This window comes from Scylla paramamosain, chromosome 26 (genome assembly GCF_035594125.1).
Source record: "Scylla paramamosain isolate STU-SP2022 chromosome 26, ASM3559412v1, whole genome shotgun sequence".
In the NCBI taxonomy this organism is placed as follows: domain Eukaryota; kingdom Metazoa; phylum Arthropoda; class Malacostraca; order Decapoda; family Portunidae; genus Scylla; species Scylla paramamosain.
The window spans coordinates 6,925,001-6,942,500 of NC_087176.1; the positions used below are offsets into that span (position 1 = coordinate 6,925,001).

Genomic DNA, 17,500 nt, shown 5'->3' on the forward strand with positions numbered 1-17,500 from the left:
GAAGGATTTGTCATGCTGTGCATTAATGAACCATATTCTGAAACACTTCTGGCTGCACTTCCACTACTTTGAAAAAGGTTTACGTAGTTGATGTTGCACAAGATTTCACTCTATTTATTTATTTTATTTTATTTTATTATTTTATCTATTTATTTATTTATCTATTTATTTTATTCATTTGTTTATTTATTTATTTACATTTATTTTTTTTTGTGGTGGTTTGTGATAAGTTAACTTTTTTTTACATTTTCACAGGAAAACTCTTGAGTTTTGCGGCCTATGAAAAATAGTGGCGAGACAACAGAGTGGTTTTTAATATGAGCCAGTGACTTAATATTAAACAGACGGAACATATTATATACATGATTTCTAACCATTATGTCTATTTTATTTATTTTTTTCATTCTATTCATTGTTTTATCTGTCTAACGTCCTTATCCTCACGATACAGGTGTCAAGCGGCAGTTACTTAAGAAAACCCGAAATCTAACCTAACGAAATCTGAATGAAAGCTTTTGGTGCAAAAAAAAAAAAAAAAAAAAGTTGCATAGACGCACAAAATAAAAGAGAATAAGAGATTTATCTTTGCCACCTTTAGAACTACTTAACAGATTAAAATGTAAACATGAGTCTCTGATAAGTTATAGGCTATTATGGGAAAAAAAAAATGTTGAGCGGTGAAGGGATTAAAATGGCTACGTGGACGCCATTCTGAGTTGCACGTAGCAATAGCCTGCCGCGCTTGCAAAAAAAAGTCCATTCGTTTTTATTTTTATGTGGTGGGCGGTACCTTGGACTAAACAAGAATTGTGATCACCGCCCAGTAAAACCAGGTAGGCACGTGTAGCTGTTCACGTGGACTAAGTGTTGGAGGATGACGCTGGATTGTGCGTTTATGGAGTTATGTTTGGTAGTTGTACGAAAGGCCTACTCTCTTGTGGTCTTGTCTTGAGAGAGAGAGAGAGAGAGAGAGAGAGAGAGAGAGAGAGAGAGAGAGAGAGAGAGAGAGAGAGAGAGAATTTCATTACTTCTGAAGCCATCCTACTCCGCTTCTCCGTTCACTATACCGCAAGGTTACCTCAGTTTTGCAATGGTGAGTTATTAATGTTGATTGGTAACCTTCTCAATCTATCTGTCTACAGCACCAATCCTGCGATGGTAACGATTAATAAACAGGCTCTGTTTCCTTTGTTCCTGCCGTGAGTATAGCTACTACGAATCGTATCCTCAGATCTTCCATTGTCTTACTCTCGAACACTTTAACAGGTTGTGAGTAAGAGTTATTTGAGTTTCCAAATGTACTTTCAGAATTGTAAAGATAAAATTATGTACCATCAATAGGAAAATACATGCATAAGAATCTCATCACTCATGTTGCCTCTGAAAAATAATAACAATGAGGGAACAAAGTTTCTCAAAATACAGCGCCGTATCTCGCGGTAGACTCGAGCATAAGCACCACGCCCTAGAATGAGATCTCGCCAACGCCTTCCATTATGATAACCTAATCCATCATCCTCTCTTCACGGAACTCATAGTGTAAAAGAGGCGCCAGTGTATTACGGTTCTTCATCTCCTTCGGCTTTTCGTCCCTTGACGCCAAGCACTTCCTGTCCACACCGCACATTTATCGAACGAGGAGAGGAAACCAAGCGTCGTATCATCCTCCAAGGCAGGTGTGCCGAGCAACTGTTGTGTTTAATGGTAATATTACGTGTTTGCATGTTCCCTGTGCGATAATGCTAGTTAGGAGGTATTTACTGCCGTCTGCCTGGAGAGAGAGAGAGAGAGAGAGAGAGAGAGAGAGAGAGAGAGAGAGAGAGAGAGAGAGAGAGAGCATTAGATTGATTTTCTTAGCAAATTATAAATACATACTCTGAAGTGTGTGTGTGTGTGTGTGTGTGTGTGTGTGTGTGTGTCACGAGTACATATATTTTCTTCACGAAGAAAACCGGTAAATATTCGCCCAACAAGTCCCTTGAGGAATGTTAAGGTTTGAGATAAATAATAAGCTGCTTCGTGGCTTTGAAATACGCGATGCGAGACTGTGAGAGCTGTTCTGTGGGTGTACTGAGGCGCGGCTCATGAAAGAGGCAGTAGGTTGCTCATACTTGTAAAATTAAAATTTTAACAGTTATACAAATTTATTACAGTTTTGACACATTTATCTAGTATATATCCACACGGGTTGGCACAAACAAATCAGCACACACACACACACACACACACACACACACACACACACACCATCATCATCATCATCATAATTATCATCACCATCATCATCATCATCATCATCATAATCATCATTATAACTATCATCCACACTCTAAAGTCTCGTGCTACTCAATAAAAATAAACTAAATAAAAACGATAGCTCATACAATCAGTCATATCACAAGAAAAATAGTTATTGATGGCTTAGTGGTCAGCCTCGGACGTAGTGATCAGAGGAACCATAGCTCGTGTCCTGTCGGAACCTGGCTATTTTTCAAGGTATCACCGAGTACCTGATGAACAGCTACATCCCATCCATCAACCCTTGCTTCGATGGCTGCATCGGGGAGCTCTCGTGGGCGGCATCAGCCTTTGTAAAGGTGTCACAGAAAACCTGTCTGTTTCGCCGCGTGGGGAGACTCAAACTGAGCAGCCACAAATATATGAGGCTGACTATGTTAAACCTCGCAGGAGTTGCGGTGGAAAAGCCACCCGACGCTATAAGTCAGGAGAACGGAAAATAGACAAGAATAACGATTGTGTGAGTAAAAATAATGATAATAAGCAGAAAATGAAACAGTAATACAAGAAGTAGTAGTAGTAATTATAATAATTGCAGTAGTAGTAACGGCAGCACTTTTTTATTCTTTTGCCATAGCGCCGATAAGTATTTCTGCAGTAACACTTTGTGAGGCTTAAATGATCATCCTGTTGTATTTGTGGTGATTTACTTGGTCGGCTTCGGTCTGTGGTAGGGTAGGCACCAGTAGCAGCAGAAGCAGCAGTAGCAATAACATTAGCAATAGTAGTAGTAGTAGTAGTAGTAGTAGTAGTAGTAGTAGTAGTAGTAGTAGTAGTAGTAGTAGTAGTAGTAGTAGTAGTAGTAATAGTAGCAGTAGTAGTGGTAGTAGTGGCAGTAGTAGTTCTAGTAGTAATAACGATAGTAGTAGTGGCTCTCTTCAGACCTCATAATAAATTCTTAGTTTTAACAAAAGGTTTGCAATATGACGTGGTATTCACACGCAATCAAATATTTCTTCTACTCTTGTCATTATCTTGTTACACATATTCATTAATCAGTCATATTTTTGTAACACCCGCAGTTGTCTTGCTTCTTGGTTACATTTACAACTGTATATTAGTTACTATATTTTGTTTACTTAACTATTTGTTTCCTTAATTGTGTATGTGCGTGCACGTCCACACGCGCGCCCGCGTATGTGCCTGTTATGTGTGTGTCTCTGTGTGTGTGTGTGTGTGTGTGTGTGTGTGTGTGTGTGTGTGTGTGTGTGTGTGTGTGTGCAGTTTATGTTACAAGTCGAGTAACCTATAACCATTTACCCTGTCTTTCGTGTTTTCCTTCAGTCTCAAGTCTTCAGATATGATGGTATTCTTTTACTTGTCAGCTTTTCTAAGGAAACTACTAGCAGATTTAAATTAAAGGGAAACGCAAAACACGGAAACCCGACAGGATAGAGACCCGTATTTTGGAACCCTCTGCTCTCACCACGACTATATTCAAAGACTACAGAGACGGTTAGCCGGGCTCTTAGAATTGTTTCTCCAGTCAGTTATGTAAAAGTCTAGTGAATCTGTCATTAGACACATAGAAACACCCTTGAAAATATGTGTAGCTACAACTAGTGCCTCGAATGTAGTGGAAGTGGGGCGCAGAAGTGTTTCAGAATAAGGCCCGGAGTGTGACATGATTACACACACACACACACACACACACCCACACACACACACACACACACACACACACACACACACACAGTAACATAACGTACCATCGATCTCTGTTCACCCTTTCCCCCCATGTGTCTTCCTTACAAGCCCTCGCTAGACTCGTATTTCGTGACCGAGGGCAGTTGACGTTCCCTCCCTCGAGACGACCAGGCATCCTAATAACGGAACTAATGACTCCTACTTATTTGCCCTTGCTCCTCCTTAAGGTGGTCGTGTTAATGCCTTTTTGTCGTGCCTCGTGACATAAGGGAAATGTACGGATGAAAGAGAAGGAAAAAAAATAGAAAAGAAGAGAAGGTGAAAGGGGAGAGAAAGAGAGAATAAAATTTGCTCTCTTGTTTCATTCTTGCCATATTCCTGTTTTATGTTGGCTTTTACTTATTTTTCTAATTTATTTTTTTTTATTTTTTTGGGTGGAGCCAGCTAGCACACACAGAAAACCAGACAAGAAAGGCAGACATACAGATAAGCAGGCGGGCAGGCAAGACAAGCAAATAGTTAAATAAATCTGTCCCAGGAAAACGGTCGCTTTTGTCAGAAAAAAAAAAAGAGTAATAATAAAAACCTTGAAAGCCACACACATTATAAGGGAGAATGCCTTTGTTCACTTTTTTTCTTCTTTCCTTTCTAATTGTTCTCCATCTGTTATTTGAGAGTATTACTCTCTCTCTCTCTCTCTCTCTCTCTCTCTCTCTCTCTCTCTCTCTCTCTCTCTCTCTCTCTCTCTCTCTCTCTCTCTCTCTCTCTCTTACACAAACACACACACACACACACACACACACACACACACACACACACACACGCCAGCTCAGCCTTGAATTACGCGTATAAGATCGATAACAATTTTCATGTGAGCAGGATCCGTCGCTTTCGTCACGCAGGGAAGAACCTTCCTCTTCTCCTTTTGTCCTGCTTAGCTCTATTTGAATGATTGCTGATCACAGTGGAAAAGTAGTGGCAACAACATCATTATTATTATTATTATTATTATTATTATTATTATTATTAGTAGTAGTAGTAGTAGTAGTAGTAGTAGTAGTAGTAGTAGTAGTAGTAGTTGTTGTTGTTGTTGTTGTTGTTGTTGTTGTTGTTGCAGCAGCAGCAGCAGCAGCAGCAGCAGCACCAACAGCAGCAGCAGCAGTAGTAGTAGTAGTAGTAGTAGTAGTAGTAGTGAATTCGGCAACATAATCTTAAGCAGTGTGTGTTTCTCCTTTTCTTCATCCAGGGTTAAAATTATTGTAGCTCAAATAAACATTTTTGCAACATTTTTTTTCTATTTTCTGATTCGCGTTCTTGCGAAATACCTCCGGTGTTTATATATATATATATATATATATATATATATATATATATATATATATATATATATATATATATATATATATATATATATATATATATATGTGTAATAGTTGATTTCCATGTTTCACTCTCGGAATCATCGTCAGCGCAAAGAGTGGTTTCTCAAATACGTGTGGTCTCATAGCTTGGGATCTCCAGTACGGGTATTGCAAAATATGGCATCTGATTCATGAATAAATCCAAATCATTCTCTGTTAAACTCCCTGTGAAACTCGGCTCCTGATTTACACGTCATGCTTTTTCCAAGTATATATTCTTTTTGATGCCGATCTCCCCACGGTTTCGGTAGCTTTTGACTTCAAAGTTTTCTTTCCGGTCGATCTACAGTTGCCATGGTAGACCTCATTGTTCTCCTAAAGCACTTTCTCAGAGTTTGTATATTTATTAATTTATTAATCTATTCATTCATCTACTTTATAAATTGCATTCTTAACCGTGGACTCCTTGCAGATTAAACAAGTAAAATAAATAGACTATTCATGCCACAAATATAATCTTATTCATAATGCATGTAATGTCATTGTTTAAACCACTGTTTCAACTTTTTCTTAACCTCTCATTAATCCATGGGCTGGGAATCAGTTCCAAATCTATTAATGTAATTTCACATTGTTTTGTCTTATGATCTTATCTCCTTTATTTATGGATTACTTTTCTCCCACTTGAAGTTAGTCTTCAGTTTATTCCTGCGTCATTGACAAGTATTGTTTGATTATACAACGCGTGCATCGTGGTCTTTGCTGTTCTTGAATAGGTCAAGGGAAAACTAGTGGTTCCCTAATGTTTATATTAAAAAGAAGAAAACAAAGCCATCTGGCAACTTTCTTCTTTAACAATATTGATCCTGCTCTTCTACAGAATACATTCTTGAGGAGTCTGTCACTGAAGCCTTATTTTACTGCAAACACATGTAACTTAACTTTTGTTGAATCATGTTTAAGTTTGGCGTTCGTGTCGTTTATATGTTTCATCATCTTTCACCCGGGTATTTGCTATTAACAGAGGCTTTGTCCGTCCATGTCTAGAGAACATTATTCATGTACCACAGATTCCCCATCCCATTCACACATAGTTTTTGTGACAACTAATAAGCTACTCGTTCTACCAACTCTTCCTTTATATTAGGCTTCACATTTCACCACTCGCCACAATAGTGTTGCTTCACTTGCGACATAAGCAAAATCTTCCAGGTCTATTATGAAGATAGGACAAGAAATAATGGGGTTCAAGCTTGATGAAGTTAGAGAGAGAGAGAGAGAGAGAGAGAGAGAGAGAGAGAGAGAGAGAGAGAGAGAGAGAGAGAGAGAGAGAGAGAGAGAGAGAGAGAGAGAGAGAGAGAGAGAATGCCAGGAATTGGTTCTCAAATAGAGTGGTAGATAAATGGAATAGACGCAGTAATCAGGTTGTTAGTGCCGAATCAATAGGGATCTTTAAAAGATTAGACAAACTAACATGAGGAATGAGTGATTAATTAATCGATTAAAAAAAAAGAAAGAAAGAAAGAAAGAAAGAAAGAAAGAAAGAAAGAAGGCGCCGCAACATGGTGCGCGCTTATCCAAGAGGATGATATGCCGGAATAGATACACATGCTTCATACGAGGAATGCCACAAGTAGGTCTGACGGGTTGTTGTAGCCTTGCCGTATGCTCTCGTGTCCTCACAAGCGATGTCAAGATGAGCGCTTCTACCTCTTGAATGCACACTTCTACCTCTAAATGCACACCTGCAGGCATCAGATAACATGGCAGAGTACCACGTAAAAATACAACCTGTAACGTCCGATGGATGTTTTTTTTTTTTTTTTCACGAAACACATTCTGTCAAGAAATGTATGGCTCTCTCAAGCTCGTGGCATCTATTTAAAAGAAATTTCGGATTTGGTCATTGTGAAGGCATCTGGTAGCAAAGGATAGTCACATCCGGATTATATTGTCATACTAAGGCTAGGCCTTGTTCTCGATGTACACTGTCGGGGTATTGTGGGTTCTGGCGTGATATATATATATATATATATATATATATATATATATATATATATATATATATATATATATATATATATATATATATATATATATATATATATATATATATATAAAAGCATTCGTATTTCTTAAAGTTTTCTATAGATACGGCGTTTATAAATTGGACCACTTTATGAACCTTGAAACTTGATAGATATGAAGGAATTTAGAAATATAGTATGGTGATAAGCAAATTACTTTATATGGCTTAATATTTAATGATGCAGGTTTCTATGCATATGCTGAATTTTGCTTAGTAGATTAGCCAGATGTTCAGGCCCAAATGGATTAAGTTGTTTAATTCAATTAAAATTAATTTCTTCGTAAGTATAATTCAATAGGCTCTACGTAGGGGTGCAATGCATTACAGAAACGAAAATAAGATGGTTTGGTCACACAGTAAAAAGGAAAGATAAGGAGCCAATTGAAACCGCACAGAAAACCATTTGCGGGAAAATCTATGCTCTAGGGGAAGACAGAGTGAAACGGATGGATGGAATTGTTATAGAACTGCAAAATGATGAGAAAATCAGGGGATTTAATTCATAGAAAAATACTGTACATGTGTTTGTTACCCATTTGTTGGTATGTAGAACTAATTTTCATGCCCTAGCTGACACTGACTGACGAAACTGTCGGCTGGGGAGGGCATGGTGTAAATATGAGGAAGACTATAGTTGTTAGGGCGGGACTGGTTTGATCTGTGGAATGATGTCGAGTTCATCTGGCGGTCATTCTTATATACCTAATGACCATCACATTTGTTAGAGAATGACTTTCTACCTCCATGGTATTCATCTCCGTTCACTCCATGTATCGCACAGTACTTGTCAGCCCTGCGTCCGGCTTCCATTGCATCTTTCACGTTGTATGATACGAGCTCATATTTTAAACTGAGGGGCAATTGGCTCATAAATTGTTCCATCCGCATAACTGCTTTTATCTCCTCAGCTGTAGCGGCTTCCTCGGCCTTCAGCCACCGGTCCAGTTTAAGACCAACCTCTCGAGCCATCCCGAGATTAGTATCACCTGGGCGTTTTGTTATTCTGCGGAACTTTTCCCGGTACACACTCGGACATAGAAGGGTTGATCCCAACACCGCTTCCTTCACCACTTCATAATCACTCGCTTCTTGCTCACTCAAATTCACATATACCTCTCGGGCCTTTCCCTCAAATTTAGACTGGACCAGTAATGCCCAATCATTTTCATCCCATTCCCTTCAACTGTGCAGTTTTTTTTTTTTTTTTCAAATTGAACGAAGAAGTTTTTTTTCCTCCCCTTCCACAAAATTAGGCATACTGATGACCTTTCTCTCTAAATCCCCGTTGCCTTGCGCACCATTTCCTGCCCAGGCCTTATTTACTTTATTTCTATTCTCTGCTCTAATCTTTTCTATCTCAATCTCCTTTTGTATCTGCTGCAATTCCACCTCTTTCTGCTTTTGCATTTGCTCCCTCTGCATCTATATTTGAAGTTTCATTAACTCAAATTTTTCACTACTAGAAAGGCCATCTGTTCCACCAAGAGCACCCAGGTTTATCTCACTGATTCCAGCACTATCCTCTACACTCTCCCCATCATTATCCTCACTTTCACCACCATCATTTTCAAACCAGCCCCTCTCCACAAGAGCATTTTTCAACTCCATCTGCATTTTCCTCCTTTTTCTTGGATTTCAACTTCACTTGAAACCTCTCAGCCACTGAACATAATTCCTCCCTGGTTAGGTTGTACAAATCATGCACACTCCTCGACAGAAGGAACACCTCAACACGTTTAGCGGCCATCATTACAATCACTGCACTCCACAAAATATTCCTCCAAATATTACACCACTGAGTATTCAAAAACATCCCAACAGAATACATCTTCACACACCAATACCGTCACTGCAAAATAATATACACAAAAAATACATGCACAGTTCTAAAGAAATATCTCACACAGGTGAATTCCTCCCAATGACCATCACCATGTAACACTCGTTACACTCCAGAAATGTTAAAAAATCCCGGACGGGCCCCCATATTCTGTCACGATCGCTTACTTACTTACGATCGTACGATCCCGGTTATCTTTCCAAGAAAGTGGACGTTACACTGATTCCGGAAAGTTTTAAAGATCTGGATTTTTAAAGGCTTCGAGTGCCTACCCGACCTATCGAAATCGCCAGAATTACACCCTCTCACTCTACCTTTACCTTGACACAGCACACCTGGAATCACCTCTGATACCAGATCAATGTTGGGGGAGTAGAAAACACGATTATTCTATGTTATAAGCACATATAATAATACTAATAATAATTCACAAACAACATGAGGTAGTATACGTTAATACATGACGTTCTCATCACTTCACACAACACCAGAACTCGTTTACACCTCCATCTGACAGAAATATTTCCCTCAACCTTAGGAATTTACTCAGACGCCATTACCGCGTCCCCAGACAATAATTCCCGTATTTCACCTCCTCAAGCCTCACAGGAGATCACCATCATCACCAAAGATTACCCATAACACCATAACATCATCCCTGAAATCACCAATACACCACAACACCAGCTTCCAAGGTCAACACCACAACCTACACTCACAAAATGGCTGCCAGTTTGACCTATGACCCCTTCGAACAGCGTCACCAACACAACTCAACAACCGAATTTCAGCGGACAAGAGCTCTTGGTACCACAAAAGACTCACCAACCTGATCCTGAATATCAAGGTTATACCGCTACACCACGAATGCCTCCACAAACTCACTCCACCACCAATCCACACCAAGATTCTTCCCTGAGAGTCGCCACCTTCCTCTCTACTTCCCCTACTTGGAATGTGTTGTTGCCCACTCAAGCTCCCCTCGTTTCAACATATTTTCACCTCAATTATACTTCCTCCCTTATACATACAAAGATATAGAGAACTTAAATTATGAAGAGAATAATACTACATGATATAAAATGAGTAAACAAGCCTTACACTACTTATAACCAATAATAAGGATAATGTCCCGATAATGTCCCATAATATAATAAGAATGTAATAAGGTGTTGGGGGACACTAAGAAAACGTGATCCCATTCAAGGCAAACTCGGCCAATAACATGACAGTATTTTAAGAAGAAAACTGCGTCATATTATAAGAGAAAAAAAATAAGACGCAATTCACGCCTTACGGATTTGAAATTTGGCATTTTGTTTTACTGTACTTTTAGCATCTATATAAGAATTATTTAGAACCGAGTAGCTTTTTTTTTTTATGTTTAAAAGAGAGGCCTATATTTTTTTTTTATATTTGTTTTAAAACTAGAGAAAACGTGAAATATTCATATCATTTTTTTCAGTTATCATTATTAATCAATTAGACTTTCCCTAAGCTGATTTCCGCAAATATAAGTATGAAAACAATTATTATATTAAACTAATAACCCTTCACAAAAGCCCCATATTATATCAAGCCCCTTTATATAGCTTAATAATACTTCAACAATATTGTTCCTCTCTTGTTTTGCTGTACAAACGACTCTCTCTCTCTCTCTCTCTCTCTCTCTCTCTCTCATTGAGCCTGAATTTGCATTCGTATGCTTTGTCAGGAAGGGTGTGCAAGGATCGTCTTACAGGTGTCTGGCTTGTGTAATGGAGCACGCGGAGGAGCAGGAGGAGAAGGGAGACCATATAAGTAATCTTTTCAAGAATGATATTAAAGAAGATATTTCAGTTTACGTCGGCTATATTGTCTCATCATTGCAAAGAACCCCAGACAAGAAAAGAAGGGAGAGTAAGAGAAAGGAGGTGGAGGAGGAGGAGGAGGAGGAGGAAGAAGAAGAGGAGGAATGCGTGAAGGTGGAGGAGGAACAGGAGTGAATAACGGTGGAAGAAAAGGAGGAAGAATGGTTGCAGGTGAAGGAGAGAGACGAATGTATGAAAATGGAAGAGAAGGGGAAGAAGGTAATAAAGACAGAAAAGAAGGAGAAATTAATACAGGTGAAGAATGAGGAGGTGGAAAGGAAGGAGGAAAGAGTAAATAAATATACAGGAGAAGGAGGAAGAATGGTTGAAAGTAGAAGAGAAGGAAAAGAAAAATATAGATGAAGGAAGAGTAGGAGGAAGAATGTGTAAAGATGGAGGAAGAGGAATGAGTAAAACTAAAGAATGGAAAACCTGAGAGGAACGTCCAGAAAAAAAAAAAATCAACTTCACACTGATTAACTTGATTTTATTTTTAGGGTTCGAACACTTCAGTTTGAAAGATATGAGGGTGAGGAGGACGCGGAAAAAAAAAGCACGGAAATTGTAAGAAAAACTAAAAAGTTAAAACGATAAAAAAAATTCTCTCTCTCTCTCTCTCTCTCTCTCTCTCTCTCTCTCTCTCTCTCTCTCTCTCTCTCTCTCTCTCTCTCTCTCTCTCTCTCTCTCTGTACAATGATATTTAGACATGTAATACCTATTTTACCAATTCTTTACAAGCGTAGCCTTTCTTTAAGAATACTTAAGAGCTAAGATAAAAATTAAACTTGCTTACAAGAGGAGGGAGAAGGAAATGACGTTGTACAATTAACATAACTTCGCTCTCTTAATTTTCTAAAATTTTGGTGTTCGTTATGAAGTGTTCATGGTGATGGTGGTAATAGTAGTAGTAGTAGTAGTAGTAGTAGTAGTAGTAGTAGTAGTAGTAGTGGTAGTAGTAGTAGTAGTAGTTGTAGTAGTAGTAGTAGTAGTTGCTGTTGTTGTGGCTTTAGTAGTTGCAATAGCAGTGACAGTAGTAGTAGTAGTAGTAGTAGTAGTAGTAGTAGTAGTAGTAGCAGTAGTAGTAGTAGTAGTAGTAGTAGTAGTAGTAGTAGTAGTAGTAGTAATAGCAGTAGTAGTAATAGTAGTAGTAGTAGTAGTAGTAGTAGTAGTAGTAGTAGTAGTAGTAGTAGTAGTAGTAGTAGTAGTAGTAATAAAAGGAGGAGGAGCAGCGAATTAGGAGTGGCCTTGGATGTGCCTCGCAATCGGCAGTGGAGGGTGCACCAAGGGGCAGCACCCAGCATAAGTGTGCCCGCCGCCCCCACCGTTACAATGTGCTCCACGGTGTGTAGTAATGCATACCTGGCGTAACCCACTTAGCTTGGGGAGCACGCGTCCGTGTCGTAACTCAGGGTTTAACAAAGGTGGTCAGTGTTGTAATTCTCCTCCACGCAAGGCTCTCTTTTCTATAGTCTCTCTCTCTCTCTCTCTCTCTCTCTCTGTCTCTCTCTCTCTCTCTCTCTCTCTCTCTGAAGGTCAGTGTGAAGTGTTTGATTCACGGTTCTGTCTTGGTTAACGTACAAAGAAAGAAAAGATGATGTATAGCTGTACTTTCGTTTGTCATGTTATTGGAATTATTTATATTTTGTAATTATTGTTGATTTAATAATAATAATAATAATAATAATAATAATAATAATAATAATAATAATAATAATAATAATAATAATAATGATAATAATAATAATAATAATAATGATAATAATAATAATAATAATAATAATAATAATAATAATATTAATAATAATAATAATAATAATAATAATAATAATAATTATTATTATTATTATTATTATTATTATTATTATTATTATTATTATTATCATTATTATTATTATCATTATTATTATTATTATTAACATTATCATTGCTGCTGCTGCTGCTGCTGTTACAGTAAGAACAGCAGCATAATCAGTTGTTGCATTAGTTATTTTGAAAGTAACACCACTGTAATAAAAACAGTTATCTTTACATTGCAAGTAGTTCCCACCGACAGCAGCAGCAGCAGCAGCAGCAGCAGCAGCAGCAGCAGCAGTAGTAGTAGTAGTAGTAGTAGTAGTAGTAGTAGTAGTAGTAGTAGTAGTAGTCTTCCGACGGTTTAGGCCAGCGAGGGCATGGAAAACATCATTGCGAAGAATTTTAATACGTGGCATGAAGTAGTCAGAGGGTGGAGGAGAGGGAGGAACAAGCCCAGAATCGTCCAAGGTAGAGTTTTTAGCAAAGGTTTGAGCAAAGAGTTCAGCTTTAGAAATAGATGTGATAGCAGTGGTGCCATCTGGTTGAAGTAGAGGAGGGAAAGAAGAAGAAGCAAAGTTATTGGATATATTTTTGGCTAGATGCCAGAAATCACGAGCGGAGTTAGATCTTGAAAGGTTTTGACATTTTCTGTTAATGAAGGAGTTTTTGGCTAGTTGGAGAACAGACTTGGCATGGTTCCGGGCAGAAATATAAAGTGCATGAGATTCTGGTGATGGAAGGCTTAAGTACCTTTTGTGGGCCACCTCTCTATCATGTATAGCACAAGAACAAGCTGTGTTAAACCAAGGTTTAGAAGGTTTAGGACGAAAAAAAGAGTGAGGAATGTACGCCTCCATGCCAGACACTATCACCTCTGTTATGCGCTCAGCACACAAAGACGGGTCTCTGACACGGAAGCAGTAGTCATTCCAAGGAAAATCAGCAAAATACCTCCTCAGGTCCCCCCAACCAGCAGAGGCAAAACGCCAGAGGCACCTTCGCTTAGGGGGATCCTGAGGAGGGATTGGAGTGATAGGACAAGATAAAGATATGAGATTGTGATCGGAGGAGCCCAACGGAGAAGAAAGGGTGACAGCATAAGCAGAAGGATTAGAGGTCAGGAAAAGGTCAAGAATGTTGGGCGTATCTCCAAGACGGTCAGGAATACGAGTAGGGTGTTGCACCAATTGCTCTAGGTCATGGAGGATAGCAAAGTTGTAGGCTAGTTCACCAGGATGGTCAGTGAAGGGCGAGGAAAGCCAAAGCTGGTGGTGAACATTGAAGTCTCCAAGAATGGAGATCTCTGCAAAAGGGAAGAGGGTCAGAATGTGCTCCACTTTGGAATTTAAGTAGTCAAAGAATTTCTTATAGTCAGAGGAGTTAGGAGAGAGGTACACAGCACAGATAAATTTAGTATGAGAGTGACTCTGTAGTCGTAGCCAGATGGTGGAAAACTCGGAAGATTCAAGAGCGTGGGCACGAGAGCAGGTTAAGTCATTGCGCACATAAACGCAGCATCCAGCTTTGGATCGAAAATGAGGATAGAGAAAGTAGGAGGGAACAGAAAAGGGGCTACTGTCAGTTGCCTCAGACACCTGAGTTTCAGTGAGGAAAAGAAGATGAGGTTTAGAAGAGGAGAGGTGGTGTTCTACAGATTGAAAATTAGATCTTAGACCGCGAATGTTGTAGAAGTTAATGAAGAAAAAGTTGAGGGGGGGTGTCAAGACACTTAGGGTGGTCGACGGAAAGGCAGTCCGACCTGGGGACATTTATGGTCCCCTCCCCAGATGGGGACTCCGAGGCAGGTGTAGGAGTCGCCATGATTTTAAAATTTTTGAGTGAAGGGTGTGTGTGTTATTAGGTGCTTGTAGTTTTGTGTGGAGGAAAAGAGTTGTCTTTAGAGGGCAGGCTGTGACTTTGTGAGACACAAAGGGAAACTTTCAGTTAGGTCACAGCTGGGTTTAATGATAAGTTCACAGCACCCCCTGAACAGTGCTTTAGACCTCACTGGGAGTAATTATCGTTTCGGCAGGTGTCTACTGCCTCCTCCTCTGAAGGAGGCAGTAGACACCTGCCTCAATCTTTGAAATATGCAGGGTGGAGTCATGAATGTGAGAATGTCTGGATCGAAAAGACAGCTTGGCCTGGTCACTTATGTGGTCCCTACCCACATAAAAACTTTGAATGCTACAGAGTTTTCCAGATGAAGTATTAGGGAGGTGGATCGAATAGGGGTGAGAGAAAGAAAGTCTTGTGCAACGAAACCGCGAGAAGTGGGGAGATGTGCAGCTAGTAAAATCAGAAGAGCAGTTAGCGTGAAAATAGCGGAAGATAGCAAAACATGCAATTTACTCTATACAGCGGACTTATTCGTCCACGTCTGAAGTACTGCTCCCACTCCTAAACAGGGTGAAGTGAAAGGCTTTTTCGTCTCATCGATTCCTCTCCTCAAACAGGCGGTCTTGATTCACTCGCCGTCGCAGTGTTACATCTCTTACGATCTTCAAAAGTTGCTTCCATGGTTCAGAACATACTAACACCTTGTCTCCATCCCTCAATCGGCCTCCCTACACATAACTTTCTATTTGCTCTCACCCCGTATTCTGTCCACCTAACTATCTGTAAAACTTAATCAATATCTTTACTTTGTCATCCCTTTCACTGGTAAAATCCGAAACTCTTCATGTTTCTGTTTTTCCTCCTTCCTTCGACTTGAACTATTTCAAAGGTGGAGTCTCAAGACACCATGGAAACTAAATTGGCCTTGCACTCGGATCTTATAGCAATAGTATCAGAGGATGGACATAATAGCAGTAACAGGTTATTGTTAGTGATAGTAGTTCTAGTATTACGAGTAATAGTAGTAGTAGTAGTAATAGTACTAGTATTAATAGGTATAGTAATAGTAGTATTGGCAGTTGTTGTTGTTGTTGTTGTTGTTCTGGTAAAAATAGTAGTAGCAGCAGTAGTAGCTCTAGTAACAGCTGCTGCTGCTACTGCTGCTGCTGTTATTGCAATAATAGTAGTGCCAGTAGTTGTAGTAGAAAGTATAGGGGAAAAGAAAAAAAAGCTCAGTATCAAATTTTTTCACCATTTACTTATTCTTACATGTAGGTACAATACCTTGTGCTCTTTCTGGGCTAATCCTGGTGGGGTTGCCTGTCTGATATATATATATATATATATATATATATATATATATATATATATATATATATATATATATATATATATATATATATATATATATATATATATATATATATATATATATATATATATATATATATATATATATATATATATATATATATATATATATGATAGACTATTTATACATGTAATAACGTTTACCTTATTTTATCTCATTTTATTTCTTATTTGTCATGCCTTACTTTATTTTCTTGGTCTCGTCTTCTACGTTTCGGTCCAAGGATGAGTCAGATGTGCCCTCCTTCCTCCCTTGTGTCGTGACGGTTTTTTTGCGGCGAAGTTCATATGGCGTGACCTCAATGACTCGCGTGCTGGCCAGGGAGTCTCAGGCCAAGGGCGTCTCTCTCTCTCTCTCTCTCTCTCTCTCTCTCTCTCTCTCTCTCTCTCTCTCTCTCTCTCTCTCTCTTCCAAGTCGAATGTATCTTTTCTTTCATTTACAGTTTCGCATTATCACTCTGGTTATACGGAGTCTATCGTATTCTTTGTGCTTATCTTTCCTCTATATAGGGCTTGTTAGGAAAGGATCTGAAGGGAAAGAAGGCATACAGAAAGTCACCTCTGATCCATCTTCGCAGAGCTGAGCCTTGGATAATCATGTTACAACACCAGGACCTGTACTTTGAAACGGTTTATGAATATTTTGAAAGGACACGGAGATAAACAAGTCTAGCGTGTGCGTTTTTACGATAATAGTGTAGAATAATCTGTCACTAGAACTATAAAAATACCCTTAAAATCCATTGGAACTTCAAGGAGAGTCTTTGCAGTGTAGTGAAAGTGCGGTGCACAAGTGTTTCAGAATATGGTCCTGAATGCTGCAGGTTGCTCTACTTAGGAGCATAACTACGTGTGTCCATCGCCATATGGTTATTCCGCAGTACCGTATGTTTTCCTTTTCATTATTATTATCATATTATACATGCTCTTAATTTTCTTGTATCCGTATAACACGCCTTTTTTTTCCCTTTTTTGTCTTGTTAGTGGTCATATTTTCATGCCATTAAGACACCATTGTTTACAATAGAGTTACGCACACAATCCAAGTCACGTAGTGTGCGTGTGTTGGAAGAAGGGAGAGCCAAGATATGTGTGTGTGTGTGCGTGTGTGTGTGTGTGTGTGTGTGTGTGTGTGTGTGTAAACTTCGTTTTAAAATCCAATGAAATTTAATTTAAGACATCACTGACTTTTAAATAAGAAACATATTGTTAGTTGTTGCTTTTCAGAACAGCTGATAAAAAAAAAGGCACCATTGAATTTCTGTTGACACTCATTATCACAACATCCATCACCGCCACCACCGCATCCATCACCGCCATCACAATCACAACATTATCATTATCACAATTGCCATCATATATATATATATATATATATATATATATATATATATATATATATATATATATA

General features: G+C 38.8%; 1 protein-coding gene across 1 annotated transcript in view; it reads left to right on the plus strand.

Annotated features, from left to right (window-relative positions):
- Positions 1 to 17,500, plus strand: part of LOC135113906 (uncharacterized) — a 36,162-nt gene that overhangs the window by 673 nt on the left and 17,989 nt on the right. The window lies entirely within an intron of this gene.